The sequence below is a fragment of the Sus scrofa genome, chromosome 18 (genome assembly GCF_054392235.1).
Source record: "Sus scrofa isolate SSC_HxYL_T2T_F1_AM1 chromosome 18, Sscrofa_HxYL_maternal_Yorkshire_Landrace_v2.0, whole genome shotgun sequence".
Taxonomy (NCBI): domain Eukaryota; kingdom Metazoa; phylum Chordata; class Mammalia; order Artiodactyla; family Suidae; genus Sus; species Sus scrofa.
In genome coordinates, this window is record NC_139400.1 from 62,429,247 (window position 1) to 62,450,310 (window position 21,064).

Below are 21,064 nucleotides of genomic sequence, written 5' to 3' on the forward strand. Positions count from 1 at the left end.
GCAGTGGAACCATATGGCAAAGGATAAATGCATTTTTAAAACTACATTTTCATTTTTAGTGTTTGAAATTTGAAATGATCTGGAATTTATGTATGTACTAGGGATTTGGTCTTGTTTTCTTCCAGACTGACGACCAATTATGTAAATATTATTTATTAAATAAATCATCCTTTCCTTAATGACCTGAAAGCTTATTTGTTATATAGTAAATTCTGGATCTTTTTTTAAAATTATGTGTTTCAGCAGCTCCGATTAGACCCCTAGCCTGGGAACCTCCATATGCCGCAGGTGTGGCCCTAAAAAGACAAAAGACAAAAAAAAATAAAATAAAATTATATGTCTCAGGTGTACAGCATTGTAACTTGGCACCTGTGTGTGCTATGAAAGATCACCACCGCAAGTCTAGGTACCATCCATCACCTAGACCCCCCACCGATTTCACCCCTTCCCCTTTGGTAACTATGATATCTGCATGGATGACTTTGTGGGGTTTGTTTGTTTGTTTTTGCCACGCCTCAGCACGTGTGGAATTTCCTGGGCCAGGGATCAGCTGCATCCCAAGCCACTGCCATGACAATGCCAGGTCCTTAGCCCAGTGAGCCATGGGGAAACTCCTTTGTTTTATTTTTTGTTTTGTTTTGTTTTTTAGATTCCACATATGAGTGAAATCATGTGGTATTTGTTTTTCTCCTTTTGACTTATTTTGCTTAGCATGATACTTTCGAGGTCCATCCCTGATGTTGCAAATTGCGTGGTTTCATTCTTTTTCGTGGCCGACTTGTATTCCATTGTGTATGTATACCATATCTTCTTCATCCACATGTTCATTCATCGATGGGCGCTTAGGTTGCTACCGTATCTTAGCTATTATGCGTAATAGTGCAGTGAACATAGGGGTGCATGTATCTTTTCAAGTCAGTTTTTTGTGTTCTCCAGATAAAAGACCCAGAGGTGTAATATCCAGGCCACAGGGTCATTTTCGTCTTGATGTTTTGAGGAATCTTCATACCGTTTTCCCTAGTGGCTCCAGTTTACAGTCCCACCAGCAGTGTGTGTGTGCTCCCTTTTCTCCGTATCTTCTCCAACGTTTGTTACTTCTTGTCTTGTAATAATAGGCATTCTAACTCGTATGAAATGACATCTCATTGTGGTTCTGATTTGCATTTCCGAAATAATTAGTGTGGTCGAACATCTGGATCTGGTTTTAATCCTTGTTGTGCTTCAGTGATCTACACTGTTATTCTTTTTTTTAATTTTATTGACATATAGTTGATTTACAAGGTCGTGATAATTCCTGCTGTACTACGAGGGCGTACATGTATGCATAGCCATTCTTTTTCAGGTTCTTTTCCCACATAGGTATACATCATTTTCATCAGATGGTAAATGCATTTGTAAACGATGCTGCGTCTTACAGAAATGCTGGATCAATGCACCACTTCTGTTTTTCCACATAGGCCCTGCTCTGGAGAGTATCAAGCAGTTTTTAATTATTTTTGCGAATCTACTAATTGGATAATAGTATCTTTTTTTATTTGAAACTTTAATTCAAAAGTAGAGTTGAACAAATTTTTACATATTTATTTTCCATTTGTATCTTGGTTTCTATCAGGTTGTTAGTATTTTTCCTATTTGTTTTAAAATGTTCTTTCTAGTTCAAGAAATTGGCCTCTAGTCAACAATATGTGTTTCAATATTGTTTTAAAATGTTATCTTTTAATTTAGCTTTTTATATTTTTATTATACATTAGTACTTTATTTAATATTTACTCTTTTCCTTGATAGGGTCATGTTTTGGATTTCTGTTTATAAAGATTGTTTGCACTCTAATACACATCTATAGACATGTATCTCTCCCCAAACTGTCTTCTAGATATTTTGTGAATTTATTTGTGTATGTACATATTTTTGAAGAACTGAAATTCATTTTGGTGTAAGACCTCATCAGTCCTCTCACAAGTATTTTGTTGATGATTGAAATGTCCAGTCTTTATTGACTTTCTTATGTTTTTGGGTTTTTTTTTTTTTTTTTTTGGTTTTTAGGGCTGCACCTGTGGCATATGGAAGTTCCCAGGCTAGGGTTTCAATCAGAGCTGCAGCTGCCAGCCTACACCACAGCCCCAGCCATGCAGAACCTGAGTCACGTCTGTAATCTACACCACAGCTCGTGGCAACACGGATCCTTAACCCACTGAGTGAGGCCAGGGATCGAATCCACATCCTCAGAGATACTAGTCAGGTTCTTAACCCGCTGAGCTACAGTGGGAACTCTGACTTTTTTAATCTTTTTAACGCTGATTTAGAGTTCCAAAGTTAGCAAGTACTGAAATCCACATGTTTGTATGATCTCCAGGTATCAAAATGTGTTCTTTATGATAGCTCCATGGTCTGGTTCGATGATAACTACCGTCTTTCTCTTTTTCTGGGTAATTTTGGGGACAATTCTGGCACATTGGATTTTTCCAGATGAAGTTTAACGTCGCTTCCTTAATTTCCGTAGCAGAAAAAGAAACACACATCAAGCTGTAAGTCAGACAAGCTACATTGTATAGGTTGGGTATTAAGGTTATTCAAATGTGTGATCCCTATAAAGTATAGTCGGCTCATGTCTCTTCTCCAAATGCTTCAAGGGTTCCCGTGGCACCCAGAGGGCAAGCCAGAGTTATCAAGGGACCTGATGTGGTTCAGTCCTGGCTTTCTCTCTCAACCCATCTCTGAGTACTTTCTCTCTTACTTCATGCCAGCCTCCTGGGCCTGCTGGCTGTATTGAAACACCCGAATCCTCTCTCATGTTAAGATTTTGCGTGTGACTTGCATCCTAACTTCCTTTGGGCATAGCTTTAAATGCCACCTGTCCGTGAGGCCTTCCCTGACCATCTGGCCATGCTGTTTGAAAGACCAGACTTTTGTGGGACTCTTCAGCCTTCCCCTCTCACGGTCTTCACGGCCCTCATCAGCATCACTTGGGATCCACCGTCTGCCTCTCCTCACTGGCTCCCCTCCACGAGGTCAGGGACTTCTGTCTATTTTGTTCACTGCTGTCTCCCCAAGGCCTAGAATAGTTCTCAGTATGTACTAGGTCCTCAAGAAATATATTTTTTTTAATGTCTTTTTGCTGTTTCTTTGGGCCGCTCCCGCGGCATATGGAGGTTCCCAGGCTAGGGGTCGAATCGGAGCTGTAGCCACCAGCCTACGCCAGAGCCACAGCAACGCGGGATCTGAGCCACGTCTGCAACCTACACCACAGCTCGCGGCAACGCCGCATCGTTAACCCACTGAGCAAGGGCAGGAACCGAACCTGCAACCTTGTGGTTCCTAGTCGGATTCATTAACCACTGCGCCACGACGGGAACGCCTCAAGAAATATTTTTTAAGTGAGCAATTGAATAAATAAATGAATCTTTTCAAAATTCAGTGTCCTTATCCCCCACGTGATATAGTTTAACATTTGAGTTTTCTTTAAATTCCTTTATACATAGGTAATTGACTTCAAAATATATAATTCCTATGTTTCTATTTTCAAAGAAACATTTTTCCAGTATATTTTAGTTGGATATTATTTGCACATAGGAAGGCTATTGATTTTTTTAATTTGAATTTTGTAAATAGCTCCTGATTAAATGATATCATTCTTTCTAATCATTTTTCAGTTCATTCTCTTGAGTTTTGTAGGTATTAATAGTATATTCAATAATGATAATTTTTGCCTCCGCATTCCAATTATTATACTGATTTATATGTGTTCCTTAATTGCCTTGTCTACTGTTTACAGAACAGTGCTGAATTTAGTTGTTACAGAGGGCAGCCCTGTCCTGATTCTTAGTAAAAACCCTTCCAGAGTTTCATCCTTAACGTGGTGGCAGCCTTTCGTGGCAGGTACTTAGCCATATACATATACAAATACACACACATGCACACCCACACAGTGTCCCAGGAGTATCCGTTGAGTTCTAGGTCTGTCAGTGCTCCTTTACTCACTTATTTTTGGCTTTTCAGGGCCGCACCTGTGGCATATGGAAGTTCCCAGGCTAGGGGTCAAATCAGAGCTGCAGGTCCCAGCCTACACCACAGCCACAGCAAAGCCAGATCCAAGCCACCTCTGTGACCTAAACCACAGCTCACAGCAACGCGAGATCCTTAACCCACTGAACGAGGCCAGGGATGGAACCTGCGTCCTCATGGATGCCGGTCAGATTTGTCTCTGCTGAACCATAATGAGAACTCCCCCTTTATTTTAAAATTAGCAATAGATGTTAAATTTTATTAAATTGTGTTTTGATGTATTTGAAATAAATATGCTTTGACCTCTTAATCTATTTATATGATGAATTATATGATTTATTCCTTAGAAAAATATATGGATTATGTTATAGTTTCCTTTCAACGTGCTGTTGAATTTTATTGCTAATGTTTTTAAGATCTTGAATTCATATTTATAAATTAAATTGATCTGCAGATCATATATTCTCTACTATTGACTGGGTTTTTGATTTCAAATGTATCCCTTCTGTTTAGATTCGATAGTTGTTGATTTCCAAAATGGTTTTAATCTCATTGTTTCTGCATTCTTTCATTGACATGAAGCCTATTTCCTTGCTTCCTAATTTTCAGTGGTGTCGATTTGGTTCCTGATGTTTCTGATTCATTTTGTTATTCGGTAATTGTTTTGTTTTGGTCCTGATTTTGTTTCTTAAGCTTTGAAGTTGTAATCTATTGTTTTAATGTTTTGTGCCCGATATCTTTCTGTGAAAAAAAAGTTGTTCTATTTAAGATCAAGAAAGAAAAACACTCATTGCAGGGAATTCCCTTCCATTTCCTGGCTGATATTATCTTACAGAATGCAAGATTATGTCTTATCCCTCCATCCTTACTGCGGTGCAGTCTTTGCGTAGCTACCATCAGTGGTGTGTGAAGCTGATTCATGACGGTCGGCTCTTTACATCTCTTCCCACCTTCACATTCAGTGATGTCACTTTGGCAGGTCGAATTGGCTACGGTGGGAGTATATACCCCACGGCAATTGGCAAATGCTGCAGTGGCTTCCCCCCCACACACCGAGAGCCTATTATTGGTGGAATATTTACCAGCACAATCCTAGTTACCATAATATAGATATGGATACCATGGAATCAGTTACCATGTGTTTCTTTGCATCTCATTTATGTTATGAGTGAGTCTTTATGTTATGAGTGAGTCATTTATGTTATGAGTGAGTCTTTGTTCGGATAACATGCTGATGAATTCTTCTGGATGTTCTGTCTCCTCTCACCTTTGTCCTTAGCGCTTTAGTTTGGAGTGGGGAGCCGGAGCCTTTTCTTCTGCTTTACTTCCTTTCCCTGAGATCTTGGACGGAGTAGGGAGACAGCACTTCCTCAGTAAGCCACTGTGCCCGGACAGCCTGACTTCGCTCTGTCTCCAGCTGCTAAGGGGTGTGTGCAAGGGCTCGGCTCACCTGGCCCGCCATCCTCCGTTCTGTTGGGGTACTTTCAGGTAGAGAAGCCCCTTCTTGCATACCCATTCAAGACGGACCCTCAGAAAGCTATGCATCTGCTCCCAAGGTGCCTTCCTCTCTGAAGAGCTGTTCCCTCCCCCTCCCAGCAAATTGAAGGCACAATGAGTGAAACCTCTGGCTGTGGGCCGCAGCTTCTGGTTTCGAAATAGAAATAGAAGAGTTTGTGTGTATTTTCTCTTTTGTGCTGCATTCGGCCAGGTGCCTGTCTACTGCTGGAATGAACAACTCACGGCGACTCTAATTCTCTGGGGAGAGGTCTTCCCTCGCTTTTTGCTTTTTGATTTCATGTGAGACCTTGGGGTATGAAAGAGGGTCTCCTAGTTTTTCGGAACTTTCCTTGCTGTTCCCCATCTCCTGCCCAAGTACCTACACACTTCCTCTTGTCCAAGTCTGTCTCCCTTAGTTGGGGACAGTCATGAACTTTTCCTCTGAATTCTTCCACTGCTCTTCCCGAGACTTATTCTGAGGGTCATGCCAATTTCCAAACTGAACATTTGACTTTCTCGTTCCTCATTCATAACTTTGCAAAGATTATGATTTAAAATTGTGCCTTTATTCCTGTAAGATTTTGTGTGTGTTTGATGCTGTACACATGGTTTGAGTTCATTTGTTAGATTTTAGAAAACTGATATTAGGAGTTCCCATCGTGGCTCAGTGGTCAACAAACCCAACTAGGAACCATGAGGTTGAGGGTTCGATCCTTGGCCTCACTCAGTGGGTTAAGGATCTAGCATTGCCATGAGCTGTGGTGTAGGTCTCAGATGCAGCTTGGATCCCCTGTTGCTGTGGCTGTGGTGTAGGCCAGCAGCTACAGCTCCAATTCGACCCCTAGCCTGGGAACCTTCATATGCTGTGGGTGTGGCCCTAAAAAGACAAAAGACAAAAAAAAAAAATGATATATGATCTTCTTCCTCTTTATCATGTTTCCTGGAATCTCCTCCTCTGACCCCATTATTTTATTACACTTGTCAAAGAAAAATAAGATTTGATAGTAAGAATGCTACTGGGTGTGTAATGATAGAAATGGATGAGTATTGGAGTTCCCGTCGTGGCGCAGTGGTTAATGAATCCAACTAGGAACCAAGAGGTTTCGGGTTTGATCCCTGGCCTCGCTCAGTGGGTTAAGGATCTGGCATTGCCGTGAGCTCTGGTGTAGGTTGCAGATGCGGCTCGGATCCCGCATTGCTGTGGCTCTGGTGTAGGCCGGTGGCTACAGCTCCAATTAGACCCCTAGCCTGGGAACCTCCATATGCCGAGGGAGTAGCTCAAGAAAATGCAAAAAGCCAAAAAAAAAAAAAAAAAAAAGAAAAAGAAAAAAGAAATGGATGAGTATTTTTCTTGCCATTCTCTTTACCCACATTGGGCTGATTCAAGTGGAAGATGAAATGTGACTTCTGGTTAAATGCATTTTGACTGATTTTAGTTCACAAATGCCTTTCCAGTGACCATGAAATTCAGATTAGATTAGAATTGCTCTGTGCGGAAAATGGTAGTTCGTTAACGGTGTATGATAGGACATTAGAAATTACATCTAGTTCTTTTAGACATGAAAACCTGCCAATCTATTATCTGCCATCCTATCTTGAAACGCATATGTTTAAGATCAAATGATTTTTATGTCAAAAGTACAGTTATGTATTTATAAAATGGAGTCAACGCTTGAGACACGTCTGCCCTTTCCATTTCTCTTGAGCAAGTTTTCAAGTTCTGTGAGGAACACAAAACCTAAAGATGCTCATTCTTGTTACTATCAAGGCAGGCAAGACCTGTAAGAATCGCCCTAAATAATCTTTAGCACCTGTTTGGGAAGAGCAAACGAATTCTGCAAAAACATAAATTTTGTACTTTTCCCTAAACTCTGTCTTATACTGGAAGAGCATTAAATGATAAGCAGACGGTTTGGAAAGGAGTCCACTGATGCTGAGAAGTTTGATTAACATGTGTTGGGACCTACCTCGAGTCAAGCTCTACATATCTTGTGTGACTGAATTATCATGACAACTTCGAGATGCAGGTGCTATGAGCCCCATTTAATAAGTATGGACATGAGGCTCAGAGAAGTGATGGAACTTACTGCAGGACACAGGCTAGTAAAGGTGGAGGCGGAATTTTAGTCCAAGTCTGAACCCTTTTGGTTGTTCTGTAATGCTTCCCCATGCAGTCAAGGACCTTCTGTCCTTGGAAACTGCAATTATTCTCAAGAATGAATGCATCAGTACTTTCCCGTATGGCCACAGAGAGTAGACCTCAGGCCACTGTTATTGGTGGGGTTTATTCTTTAGATGCTGTTGGGAGGTCATCAGGGGGCTAAAAAGAGGTCAGCAATAGTTAATTCTAACAACAAGGGACGAAGACACTTGACCTTATAACCTTGTTTTCATAAACTCACTGAATCTTACAAAGGCAGCCAAAGGAACCAAAACAGCAACGTTGCATCTGTTGTCAATGTCTGAAGCATGCATACCTCTCTGCCATGCACATGGCAGAGATGCCAGGCAAGTTCACACGAGAATCATACATGACTCTTTAGGTTAAGTACCAGTCTTAAGAAGTGGGTGTAAAAAAGGAAAAAAACAAGAAAATCAGCCCTTCATTCCATTGTGTTACCTATATACTACTGCTCTCCATTTGATATAGCTGATTTTGTTCACAAAATTTACTGCTTTAAATAAAATGAATTATCCAAATGTTCATCAAATTAAGTTGATTTGGTCTATTGGTACGTCAAAGAAATTTGTGTCCATAACAACTACATGTACACCTACCCTGTCCTTGGACTAGAGAACACGAGGTGAAAATGAAGTCTCACTGTTCTTCAGAATCACCTCTACCTGTAAAAACCCAGGGAAATGGTCCTTTTGTTGTTTGAAGAGAATTGATTTTTCTCTTGCCTCCTCTCTCTACAAGAATAATGCTCAGTGTGGGACAAGAAGAAACAGAGAAATATCAGTACTCTCAGGGTGGGTCATCACGAAAAGTTGGCGTCCAGTAACTTGATTAGAGAAACATGGAGGAAAAGCCAGATGTCGAGACTTAAATACTTAATGGAGAATCCCACTGCTCCCTCCAGGCAGAGAGCAAGACTGAGCCAGATTTAAAGCCTGTGGGAGAGAGCCAGGGGGTCAAGGCACAGGAGGTCTGGCCCGGAGAGCCTGGAGGATGATGACAGGACAGCGGAAATATCTGCACTGAACAGATACACCCTAAACAGTCATCAGACATTTAGCATCTCTGTTTGGGAGGACCTCTTATTAAAACACTCAGGCTCTCTGGGGAGGCTTCTAGACTCCGGAGAGGTATTGCTTTGTTCTAGACCAAAGTCTGAACTGTTACTTGAGGGTCACCGAGAATACATTACAAGGGTGTCATCTGTTCCAGTGTTTTCATGATTTTTCCCCTCTGCAAGGTTGACCAGGATAAAATCTAGACAAAAAGGTAATGAACACTTAGAGAAGGGAACAAGTTAGCCATTACCTTTCTCATTTGTTGGATATAAGCAATGGTATCCATTATTTCCGGCCACAAAATATGCCTTCCGACTTAAATTTGTTTTCCCCACGTGGCAGTTTATTAAAAATACATTTCTCCAAATTCATCTATGGAGAGTTACAAGGATTCTGACTGTTAAGTTTAGATGTAAAAAAAAAATTTTTTTTTTTTTTTTTTTTTTTTTGCTTTTTGCTTTTTAGGACCATGCCTGCAACATATGGAGGTTCCCAGGCTAGGGGTCGAACCAGAGCTGCAGCTGCCAGCCTACACCACAGCCACAGCAATGCAGGATCCAAGCCATGTCTGTGACCTACACCACAGCTCCTGGCAACCATGGATCCTTAACCCACTGAGCAAGGCCAGGGATTGAACCCACGTCCTTATGGATGCTAGTGGGGTTCACTCCCACGAGCCACATTGAGAACTCCAGATGTAAAATTTTGATAAACAGTGAAACAATGAGAGCTGTATAGTTCCCAACAACTGGAACTTATTTGGCACAGGTTTATTTTGATGAGGATATTTATTTGTGATGAGTGTTAATTATAAAAGAATAAAATTCAGACACATCTGTAACGGGTTTTAAAACATCGTTAAGTACAGGCATTTTCTCTCCTTGCCTTTTAAGTGAGAGGGAGAACACTATTTTCCTTTATGTTAAAATTATACCCACTTGCCTTGGTTGAGTTGCAGTGCCATGGGGCAAGCCCTGATCAGGAAGAGCACGTGTGGTGCCCAAAATACCTGATTCTGCTTGATTCCAAAGACACAATTCCAACCTACCATTCTGATCAAATGTGCATGTGGCCAGATTTTAAGAATATTGAATTCTGACAATCCACTAGCCTTGATGAGGAGGGCATTAGCCTGATGAGGAAAATCAGACTCTTTCCTGAATGGGAAACATAAGCAGTCTCTTGTTTGGTCACTGATAGAGCAAACTGCCAGATGCTTATTTCCAGATTTTAACTCATTTGTAGACAGGCCTGAACGTCATTGGAATATTCTGTTGAGGCCAAAGACCAGAGAGAAGTTTCCTGAAAACAAACTCATACAGTCCTTGTAATGATTATATATATATATGTATACATATGAAACATTTTCTTTTCAAGCCTAGGCACACAGATGTGTAGAACAGGCGTAGTGAGTCTAGAAGTAACGTTATTCAGATTCACGATGGTTTGAGGTCCTTGGATGATGTACAAAGAACCAAAAAATAAAGAGAGAGTGAATAAAACTTTGGGAGCTCTTTGAAGCACCTTTACCTGAAGTTATTACTGTTACAGTACAAGATGTCAAATGCAAAGACTAACTAACTAACTAAATAAATTGAACATCGAGGGAGAAAGTTCAGCCGTCATATAGTGGTATCGAATGTTGAGAGATGGGCTTATCCATAAATGAAGAAACAGGACTATGTAGCTTTTCTTGTTTTGTTTTGTTTTGTTTTTCTTTTTAAAAACTACTGAGCTCCATGCACCATAGCTTTGGCTTATGGGAGGGAGAACCAATGGGATCCTTGCTCTGCCTCAAAATGCTTTTTGGACGACTTCCTAACTCTCTCTTTATTCCTATGTTTTTGGCATTAATTGTGCTTAAGGTTTTGGATGAGGCAGGAACCCAGAAGGGACATTAAGCTGTATCACTCAATAAAGCATTCTCTGCTCAGCCTGATGCATGGCCCTCGGGATCTGGGTGGGGTCACTGCTGGAATATCAAGGTCCATCCGCCCTGGGATAGCAGTAGCCGTGGGAGGGCCAAGATGGAGACCTTCAAGTACCGAGCCACATGGGCAAACTTGGGAGTCTCTTGACTGGGAAAAAAATGGCTCAAACTTTAAAATTAGCCTGAGGAACAGCAGGTCCCCAGTGCATTCTTCGAAGTGCTTTCCACCTTTAATTTAGATATTTCAAGGGAAATTTAATCCATATGTTTTGGATTCATTTGGACTTAACTCATAAATATGCTTCATCAAGTGCTGCCAAGCTCCATGTTCCCTAGAATCAAGTAGTTTCATGGGACAGCAGTGCAGACGGAGGAAATTTGATATCCAAGGGTCCATCACCCAAACAAGGGAAAGAACTGCTCTGGTTCAAACCACTATCTATAAATAATCTTAGAGCAGTCATTTACCCTCCAACACTGTCATGGTAAAATAAGTCACTTATGACTATATAGCACACACAATACACATACAATAAATGTACATGGCCTTTCCCAGGGAAATACTGCAATATATGGATTTTCTCATCATCAGCTCTGGGAAACTTAACAACGCTAAGACGGAAATTGAAGGTTCTACCTGTTTTAGCAGGTTTTCAAGTCCTTGCAGATGCTGTTCTCTCAGCCTCTCATTTTTGTCTCTCACTTGCCGTCTTTCTCAGTCGCCACAAGACTGAGACTCTGCCAGGCCACACACTGAGAATCCTTTTATCTTCTGTGTAGCTCTACTTGGTCAGATAATTTTGACAACTTTACTTTCTTAATTTGTACCAATAAACATTTTTCCCCAAGATAAAGTGATATTATATCATTGAATATGCTTTTTTTCCAGACTAAACTCCCCTTCTTTGAGATGATTTTACGCCTCCCCAGGGGATGTTCCCTAAAGATTATGAATCCTTGTGTGTTCACTGCTCAGAACAATGCAAAGGAGAGTGGCTCAGTGAAAACTGTATTAAAGTCCCTCCCCATTTATTTTTCAAATGCTAAAATGCTGTAGATTCAAGATGACCGGCTTCGCATAGTTTTAAACAAACACTGTATTTCAAGGCAATATGTGATTTTAATACTCTGTATTATAACATCTTTGTTTAGAGTTTTCAAAAATAAAGGGAATTCGTGGCTCATTTCCAAAATGGTTCAAATTTCATGTGCCAGTGGCATCTAATAACCAAATGCATTTCGGGGATTAGACAAGCCTTTGGCAGGGTTGTTATCTTCACATTCTCATATAGAAAGTGAAAGGGTGCAAGCCGTGCAGAGTGGCATGTCAGATGGGATTCCCCGATTCTTGCTCACTGAGTTCTCGGTTTTCAGGGAGGATGGGCAATAGACCATGATGGCCAAAGCCAGAGGACCAGAGTCACACTGGCCCGGTGCATGGTATGGTTAGCCCACCTCCCCTCAGCCTGTCCTAACTCAGGGAAGACCCCAGCAGTTGTGATGTCTGTTGGTTAGAAAGTCTGATGACATAGATAAACAACCATCAGATCGGGCAACCACATGTTAACGTGAGATACTACAGAACCATCTTTTAAAATGCTTAGGATCTTGGGCCAAATGTCTAGATTTTTGACTTGTACAAAAGACCAACAATGCATCCCCCCTTCACAAAAAAGAACTATACATCTTTTGTTTTCCAAGATGGAATAAGCCAAGAGGGTTCCAAACAACATAGAATCAGTACAGAGTGTTCTCTTCTGTGGGCGGAGCCTGTATCAGATGATGCTCCTTTTCCTCCCCTGTGCGCCCTCACAGTTGGAAATCCCAGGAGGGATCTTGGCGAGACCAAGATGGAACCGTGCTTTTCCTACAGCATCAAATTCTTCCTAATGGGTGCGGCGACCTGCTGAAGCAGAACAAGCTTTCAAGAAAGGGGAAGCGGAGACAAAAGATGAAAGAGAGAAGACGAACCAAGTAAGTAAAGGATGTTTCCTGGTTTCCTAGCTGATGAGAACCACCAAATCCCTCTCCTGGTTTCAGTGCAAGACAAACAGCTTCACAAGGAAGGGATTGTACTTAGCCGCAGACTGAGGCAGTCTTAGCAGCCAAACCCCACTCTAAACCTTGGCAAACTTGCCTGGGTAACTTCACCAGCTCATCTACCACCTTCTCCACCCACAGCCTCCAGGCATTAAACTGCTTCTGAGCAGCTGACCTCAGCCCTACCCTAAGCCACACGAAGCCGAATTCTCCCCAGCACCCTTCCACTGGTAAACGCGTCACGGTGTGTTGGTGTCGTCACAGCTGGCAGTCACAGTCCTGTGTCTTTCAAAGGGCAGTTTCAGCTTCTAAATCTTAATTTTTCATTTTTGCAACACTTTTGCGAGGTAGGGTGATACAACATTATTTACCTCTAATTGAATTTTTTTATATGTTAAAGGTGATTAGAAGTGGTTTCCATTCAATCTTGGGTGGGCTTCCCTTTTGAAGCCTCAGAAATGCCCTGAATGGGTAATGACTGAATGGGATGGGGTGTCCCCTTCACTTGAAGTGGCTGTCCCTGGAGAGAGGCTCCTGTTAAGGCCAAGTACCGTTCTAAACTGTGAGGCACTGAATTTTGGGTCCGCTCTAGTTCCCTCTTGAGGCTGACCAAAGAGGAGGGGCCTTTGCGGAGAATGGTGGAGGTGGGGCAGGGCTGCAGAGGGAACAAGGTCTGGGGAGCTCTTAGCTCAGGAAAGAGGGGGGCTGCAACCTACTGTCTCAACAAGGAGATGAAACCATCACTCATGAACCACAATGGCAAGGGTTCTCTACGACCTGGCAACCGACGTCGCTTGCTTTGGTTTTGTGCTTGTATTAGGACTGGCGATTGCATCTTAATCCTGCAGGAGACCCTATTACCAAGGGGAAGCCGGGGAGACCATAACTCCCCCACCCCCATTCCGCCCTACGGTGAGCAGCAGCCCGCAAGGGTCTCCTCCAAGTGGATACCTTCTAAGAGCCCTGCCAAGTAAGCCCTGAGCCAGAGGAGCAACTCCGGCTGCAAGCAGACTAAGCTGTCGGGTTCTAGGACCCGGAGTTTTATAGTGTGACTGGTGGAGAGTTGCCATCACAGTAAAAGGACGTAAAAGCCCAGTGGGTTAGGGGCGTGGAGAAACAGCACAGTCAGAAGAAAACCAATTATTTCAGCTGTTCGGTTCTGAGAGTTTTTAAGCTATCGGGGGTATAGAGCAGACACTGGATGTGTGTGTCCATCTGGAATCCACCCTTGCTCTTTTGGTAATAGTACTTTAATTTTCCCTGTGGAACCCCTGCTACTCTCAGTCCACCCCACTCTCAGTCTTAGTGTAGACAAGTACCCTAGGCCTCAGTTAGTTAATGCTTCTTGGCTGCAGTGATTGGTACAGGCTTCAGCATGTGAGCCATGTGGGATCAAAGAGCGACTTGCTCAAGATTGTGTCAGAGCTGTTGGCAAAGGAAAGCTGTCTTTCCCTCGGACTCGCACCTGCGAGGACGAAAAGTCTGAAGTTTCAGGGACTAGGCAAGGCAAGACAGAATCCTCCTGACATCCTTTGGGTTCCTGAATCAGCTCTAGTCCTGGACTTTCCAGTTAAGCAATCAGACATAGTTCCTTCTCTGCTTCAGCTGAGTGCAGTTTGGTTTTCCACCACTTGCACCTAGAGATCCTGACCAATACGGAACAACATCAAGTTTTTTAAAAGGGGGACGAACACAAAAGCATAAAATTAAAAAATGAGCAAGCAGATTAATTTAACTGGAGTGAGAGTCCATATAGGAAAGTAATGAGAAAACCATATGATCATCTCAATAGATGTTGAAAATGCATTGGACAGACTCCAACACCATATGCGATTTTTTTTAACAAAAGACTTAAGTAGAAATGGATGGCTACTTCCTTATCATAATCAGGAATATCTATTTTAAACATCATACTTAGTGATGAAATAGTCAAGGCATTCTGATTAAAATTGGCCACAAAAATAGGCAGGTAGGCAGGAGGAGTAACACTTTATAGATTTGGTATTTGCACAGAGTTCTGAAATGATTATTTTTCTTCTTTTGTTCTTGGAACTTGACCAGGTGGTTTTAAAGTTCCTGTAAGAAAAAGCAGATGAGAACCGCTGAGACGTACTCTAGACGATGTTAAAGTGCGTTTTAGTACAGCAGCAATACAAATGGCACATGATCGATGTAAAAATTGACCAACGAATCCATGAGATTGTTTGGTAAATGTGGCTTATGAAATTGATGACTTGGCAGGAAATGAAGTTAAATTTTATTTGTTGAATATTTGCTATTTAGGTGATCTTGGAATGGGTACAGTTTTTCCAAAATAGAAAAGACAATAATGTATAGGAAGATATTACAAGGAAATGATTAGTAAGTTCCCCGGGCTACATGTAAACATCAACCTGGGGGAAAGAATTCCAACAAGTATCTGAAGCTTAATATTCTTCATACGTGAACCTTTTTTTTTTTTTAACCAATTCAATAAAGAAAATACTTTTTACTAACAGAATCCTAACTAAAAGAGATTGTTCATTCATTCTCAAGGCAAGAGATAAATTGCACATGGTCAGTGCAGGAAGTAGGAACTCCTAAAACCTGCTAATGGGGAAAAAAAAAAAAAAAAAAAAACCGGCTGAAGCCTTCCTGGAAAGCAGTTAGGTCATAAGTGTCAAGAACTTTAAAGAGTTCAGACTTTTGGCCCGGTGATTCTGCTCTAGGTTTTCTCCTGAAGGTACGTACAATCAGAGGTCTAAATACACCAGTAAGAAAAGAGCTCGGGTAACATGACAAACATGGACTCATTTTTGAGTAAATAAATTTTAAAATATCCATTTTAATTTAAAAAAAAATCACAAAGATATTTTCTAAAGGTCTTGAAAGGTATATAATTTTGAACATTATAAAGAATATTATTTATTAAATGTAGATGATATAATTATAGGTTATTTTTACTACTTTAAAAGTTTTTTCAGATTCCACAAGTCAGTGAAATGTTATGGTACGTGTATTTCTCTGACTGATACGCTCAGCATGTCCTTGAAGTCCATGCGTGTTGCTTTCAAAGGGCGAGGCTTCTTTCTTTTCTGTGGCTGAGTGACATTCGGTCGTGTGCACCCCCGTCGTCTTTATCCCTTCCTCCGTTGGCGGCCACCAAGGTTGTTTCCGTTTCCTGGCTATTGAAGGTAATAGTGCAGGGAACCTAGGGTGCATGTGTCTTTTCTAATTAGTGGGGTTTTTTTGGGGGGTAGGGGTTGGACAAAAACCCAGGAATGGAAATGCTGGGTCTTACGATAGTTCTGCGCTTAACTTTTTGAGGAATCTCCATTCTGTTTTCCGTAGTGTCTGAAGCATTGTACCTCCCCAGCAACACTGCATGAGGCTTCTTTTCTCCACATCCTCCCCAGCACTGGATCCTCTGACCTCCTTTGTTTTACAGCTGAAAGTTGGCACTCGTTTACCCATCCCTCCTATTTCTATCACCTCCCAGCGCTGGCAACTACTTTTCTATTCTCTGTTTGACTTTTTTTTTTTTTTTTAAGAATTTTTCATATAAGTGATAGCAGGCAGTATTTGTCTTTGTCTGGCTTATTTCACTAAGCATAATACCCTCAAGGTCTATCCATATGGCAGGATTTTCTTCTTCCTCGTGGCTGAATAATATTCACTGTACACACAGATACACAGGCACGCGTACGCACACGCACACACACACGCACACACACACACACACAGCCTTCTTTATCCATTCACCGGGTCGTCTTCAATTATGAATAACACAACGTGAACGTGTAGGTACAGATATTTCTTTCATACCCTGATTTCATTTCCTTTGGATATATACGCATGTGTGAGATTGCTGCGTTATATGAGTTCTATGTTTAATTTTTTGAAGAAACTTCATATTGTTTTCCCTGGAGGCTCCACCAATTTACATTCTCACCGACAGAAGGCCCGTGGTCCCTTTTTTCACGTCCCCACCAGTGTTTGTCATCTCGTGCCTCTTGGACGATATCCGTCCTAACAGGCGTGAGGGGATAGCTCACTGTGGTTTTGGTTCGTGTTTCTCTGATGATTGATGATGTTGAGCACAGCTTCATAGACCTGGTGGCCATTCGTTTATCTTCTTATTCACCTCCTCTGCCCATTTTTACATTGGGTTTTCAGGTTTTTTGCTGTTGAGTTGTACCAGTGGTTTATACATTTTGGCTACCAACCCCTTATCAGATATGTCATTTGCAAATATCTTCTCTTATTCAGTAGGTTGCCTTTTTTTCGTTTTGTTGGTGGTAAACAAAGAAGAAACAGACACAAAGATAGAACAAACTGGTGGTTGTTGGGGACTGGGGGAGGTGTGGTGGGAGGTCAAAATAAGTGAAAAGGAGAAGAGGGTCAGATTCCCAGCTATAAATCAGTCACAGGGATGTAACGTCCACATAGGGAATATAGTTGGTAGTATTGTAGCAACTCTTATGGTGGCAGATGGTGACTCGTTTTTGTGGCAGTGATCATTTCATGAAGTATAATTTTTTTTTTTTTTGGCTTTCTTGGGGCCACACATGTGGCATATGGAGGTTCCTGGGCCAGGGGTCCAACTGGAGCTGGAGCTGCTGGCCTGCACCACAGCCACAGCAACACCAGATCTGAGCCACATCTGTGACCTACACCACAGCTCACGGCAACGCTGGATCCTTAACCCACTGGGCAAGGCCAGGGATCGAACCCAAGTCCTCATGGATACTAGACAGATTCGTTTCCAGTGAGCCACACTGGGAACTCACTAAAAATTTTGAATCACTATTTTGTACACTTGAAATTAGTGTAAGATTGTATGTTAAGTATAACTCAACATATTTTTGTTTTTTTAATTAGAGGAAGGTCCGAAAACAAAATAAAAGGTGAGATTGTGGTTATAATCACTTCAGACTGTCTCCTGTTAATATAACATCTTAAAGGAGTCAGGATTTTTTTCTTCCTTAATGAAATTATACATTGAATATACATAAATGTCAGGAGTTCCTGTTGTAGCTCAGTGGTAACAAACCCTACTAGTATCCATGAGGGTATGGGTTCAGTCCCTGGCGCTGCTCAGTGGGTTAAGGATCTGGCGTTGCCTTGAGCTGCAGTGTAGGTCGCAGACGCAGCTCGGATCTGGCATCGCTTGACATAGGCTGGCAGCTGCCACTCCAATTCGACCCCTAGCCTGGGAAGTTCCCTGTGCTGCAGGTACAGCCCTAAAAAGAAAAAAAAAAGTAATAATTATACACACATACACACATAAACATGTGAGTTTTTATTGCATGCATTTTTAGTTTTAATGGGATTTATTAAACATCCATATAGGTGTACTTTTATATATTTTACTTAAAGTTAACCTCAAATCAAAATGTCCTTTTCAGAGACACATGTCGCAATAGGATCACCCAGGTCAGCTGGACATGCGTTGTTTCTGTGGACGGCTGCTGTCACTTTGACTCTAAGGCGGGGATCACTCCTCTTCTATAGCCTCTTGATAACCATGCTTGTCAACATCTAGGGGAAGAAATGAAAGAGTCACAACTGAAATCCAGTGTCGTTCTTGTGCTTTTCACTCCTTCCTAAGACCTGGTGCCCTACTGGGTGTTCATTCCGTCCGTCTGTAGGTGGAGAGTTAAGCCAGTGCTTTAACCTTGCTAAGCCTCAGCTTCACCATCTGTAAGTTGGGGTGACGTGACACCGTCAACATCTACAGGGATGCCAGCACACAGCAAGCACTGTGCATGTGAGCTCTGCCGACTCTTCTGGGCATCCCTGGCCAATGGCAGAACCACACTGCAGATCACAGAAGCGGGGGCGTGTGGTGCCAACTTTGTGGCTGGGCCCACTTCCCAGATCGTCCTTCTCCTTCTGCCCGGGCTGTGTTTCATTTCAGAAGAACATGCCCCGGACACATCCGGGACAGAGGCATCCTTCCAGGTAGTTCTGATGGTTGACCCCAAGGTTAGAAAGTGTTCTTTTGTAACCTTGTGAGTCATCTACTGATAGCAGCAGATTAGGGCGTTCCCACGCTCGATGTGCCGGTACATTGTCTGTCACTCAAACCAACGCCAGCGTGTGTGAAGACACTTCCCACCCCGCTGCCGTCTTGCTTCATAATGGCCTGACGTGTAGAATAATCTAGAGTTGAGAACATGCTGTATTAAACTGCTAGCATAACTAGCATAACGCCTGCCAAGCCTGTAGGCAAAGAGCCTGGGGCCCTTCTCCCCAAGTGGCCTGGGGCTGAACCAGGGGCTGAAGGTGGCTGATGGACCTAGGAAGGCCTGTATTGTCTTCTAATTGATTAGATTTTTAAAGACAATTTTTGCCAACAATCCTACTTTATCTTCCAGGAACAAAATGCCAACATTTGCCTAAAGCTAATCTTTAGGCAAGTGCCATTGCTCAGATGTGTTGCTTTCCTAAAGTCCTTTTTTCAGACCTCCAACTGAGGGACTGTTTTCAATAAGCTAGAGACTAAAATCACTTCCTCCGTTAAAATGCAAACCCGCAGGGGGCCAAAGACACACTCTACCTTGTCTGTCGGTTCCTGGTTCCTGGGGAGGATTTCCCAGGGCGGGTGCTAGTGCTGGCCTCTGGACAGGAGGGACAGGTGGGGCCGCAGCCCACCACTGGGAGGGGCGCTGTGGGGGACGAAGGCCTGGCCCTCATCCCCGTGGTTGCCCCTGGCTGTGGCTTGCCGCCCAGGGCAGGCTGCTGGCACTCCCTCTCCGGGGCTCCAGCCCTTTCTTCTCGGCCCCTCAGTGAGCCAGAGCAAGCCCCATGCTGTCTGGATGGTCTTCCTCAAGCTTGAAGACAACTTCGGATTTCCTTCCTACACAGCCGGAACCTGCACATTTTGGTGTCTGCCTAGGCTAGCCCTGAAGAAGCAAAATAACCTTCCCCTGGCACTTAAATCACATCCGGATGAGAGGCAACGTGTGAAGAGTTTTGAGAGCTCCAAATATCGGCAAGTCCCGGCATTACAGTGATCTCACACTTTCTATTTTCTCTAAAATTTATTTAATTCTTTTCCAAATTTACCTGCGTAGGCAATCACCTCACGGCCCAACTGACCTTCTCATGCCACCCTGGGAGCTGGGAAAGGGGGGTGACTTCCCAGCCGGGAGGTGTCCCTTCTGCCAAGGGCGGATAGTGCTGCTCAGCCGTCTAGGAAAAGGCCGCTGCGTGGGTGCTTTCTGTGGACACCTGACTTGCGCTTTCTCACGTCCATCAGCGCCATGATACCAGCACACCCGGGGGCTTTTAAATATACCGGCGGACAGGTAACTCATTCCCTTTGTCAAACGAGGCAACTCTTGGCTGCCCACTGTAGACTGAATGCTCCTCTCCGTGGAAATCTCCGAATCGGTCTATGTGGCATCGAACACCTACGCTGGGAAAACAGGAGCAGACAAAGCCGTGCGGGACCGCCTTTGAAATGGAGCCTGGGAACCCGTCAACCACACTGAGCACTTGTTTGCTTTCCTCGTTTCCCCAGAACTGTGCTCACCTGGAGGCCACAGCCCGCACTTTGCTGGGATGAGGAGGGGCCAGGGAAAGGAGGCACTTTGGCTGGCTTGTCCCCAACAGGAGACTGTTTGAAAATCCCTATCTGAAGTAACCCTCAACCTGCTGTTCCTTTCACTTGGGGACATGCCAAGGGCTGTGGCTGACTCAGCTTGGGCCCAATTCTGCTGTCGGTACCCAGAGTTCCTGGTTCTCTGGCTTTGGTAGGGAGTTGGCCCACACAGAGAGGGTAGGGACAGCACCTTGGCTGGGATTGGCTCTGCACTAGGTGTGTTTGAGGCTCCCATTTTCCTCTCCGAGCCCTCATTTCTGGTATCAAGGGGATTAAGGAAACAAGAAGCTCTCTTTTCCAGGAGCAGCCCAGTTGAGGAACACAGAAATCCCTGTCACTCAAGCAGGAAGGTGGGGGGGGGACACTGACTCGCCTCCATTGAGGCTGGAACCAGAAGCAGGTCCGAATCTTTCGGTTAAGAACAGATGAGCTCCAGTTCCTTTCACTGGGAGGTACTTCTTATAAGGATGCAAAGGGAAGGGATGGTTCTTTCCCAGGACAGAAGTGCCATATAGGACAAAACGCAGGCTTTGCTGCCTGTGATTTTCTCCACTCCAGGGCTCTGCCGATGGGGTGCTGTGTCACTTCCCTATCCCTGCAGTCAAGTCATTAAGTGACTACATAGCTTGGGTCCAAACTCCCTACGGAGTGATCTAGTTAGTCACTACCTAGTATAAAGTGCCCTGTTGACCAGAGCTTCTCCCCCGTCTGCCGTTTGACTGGCCTCTGTCCACATGGCTGCCTTCTGCCCAGTGCCTATCCTGGCCCAT

General features: G+C 43.2%; 1 long non-coding RNA gene across 1 annotated transcript in view; it reads left to right on the forward strand.

The window, feature by feature from the left end:
- The window catches only part of LOC146395099 (uncharacterized), a 187,600-nt gene that overhangs the window by 62,647 nt on the left and 103,889 nt on the right, over positions 1–21,064 (forward strand). The window contains exon 2 of the long non-coding RNA XR_014833320.1: positions 12,482–12,640. This is a non-coding gene — a long non-coding RNA (uncharacterized LOC146395099). The remainder of the gene's footprint in view (positions 1–12,481; positions 12,641–21,064) is intronic.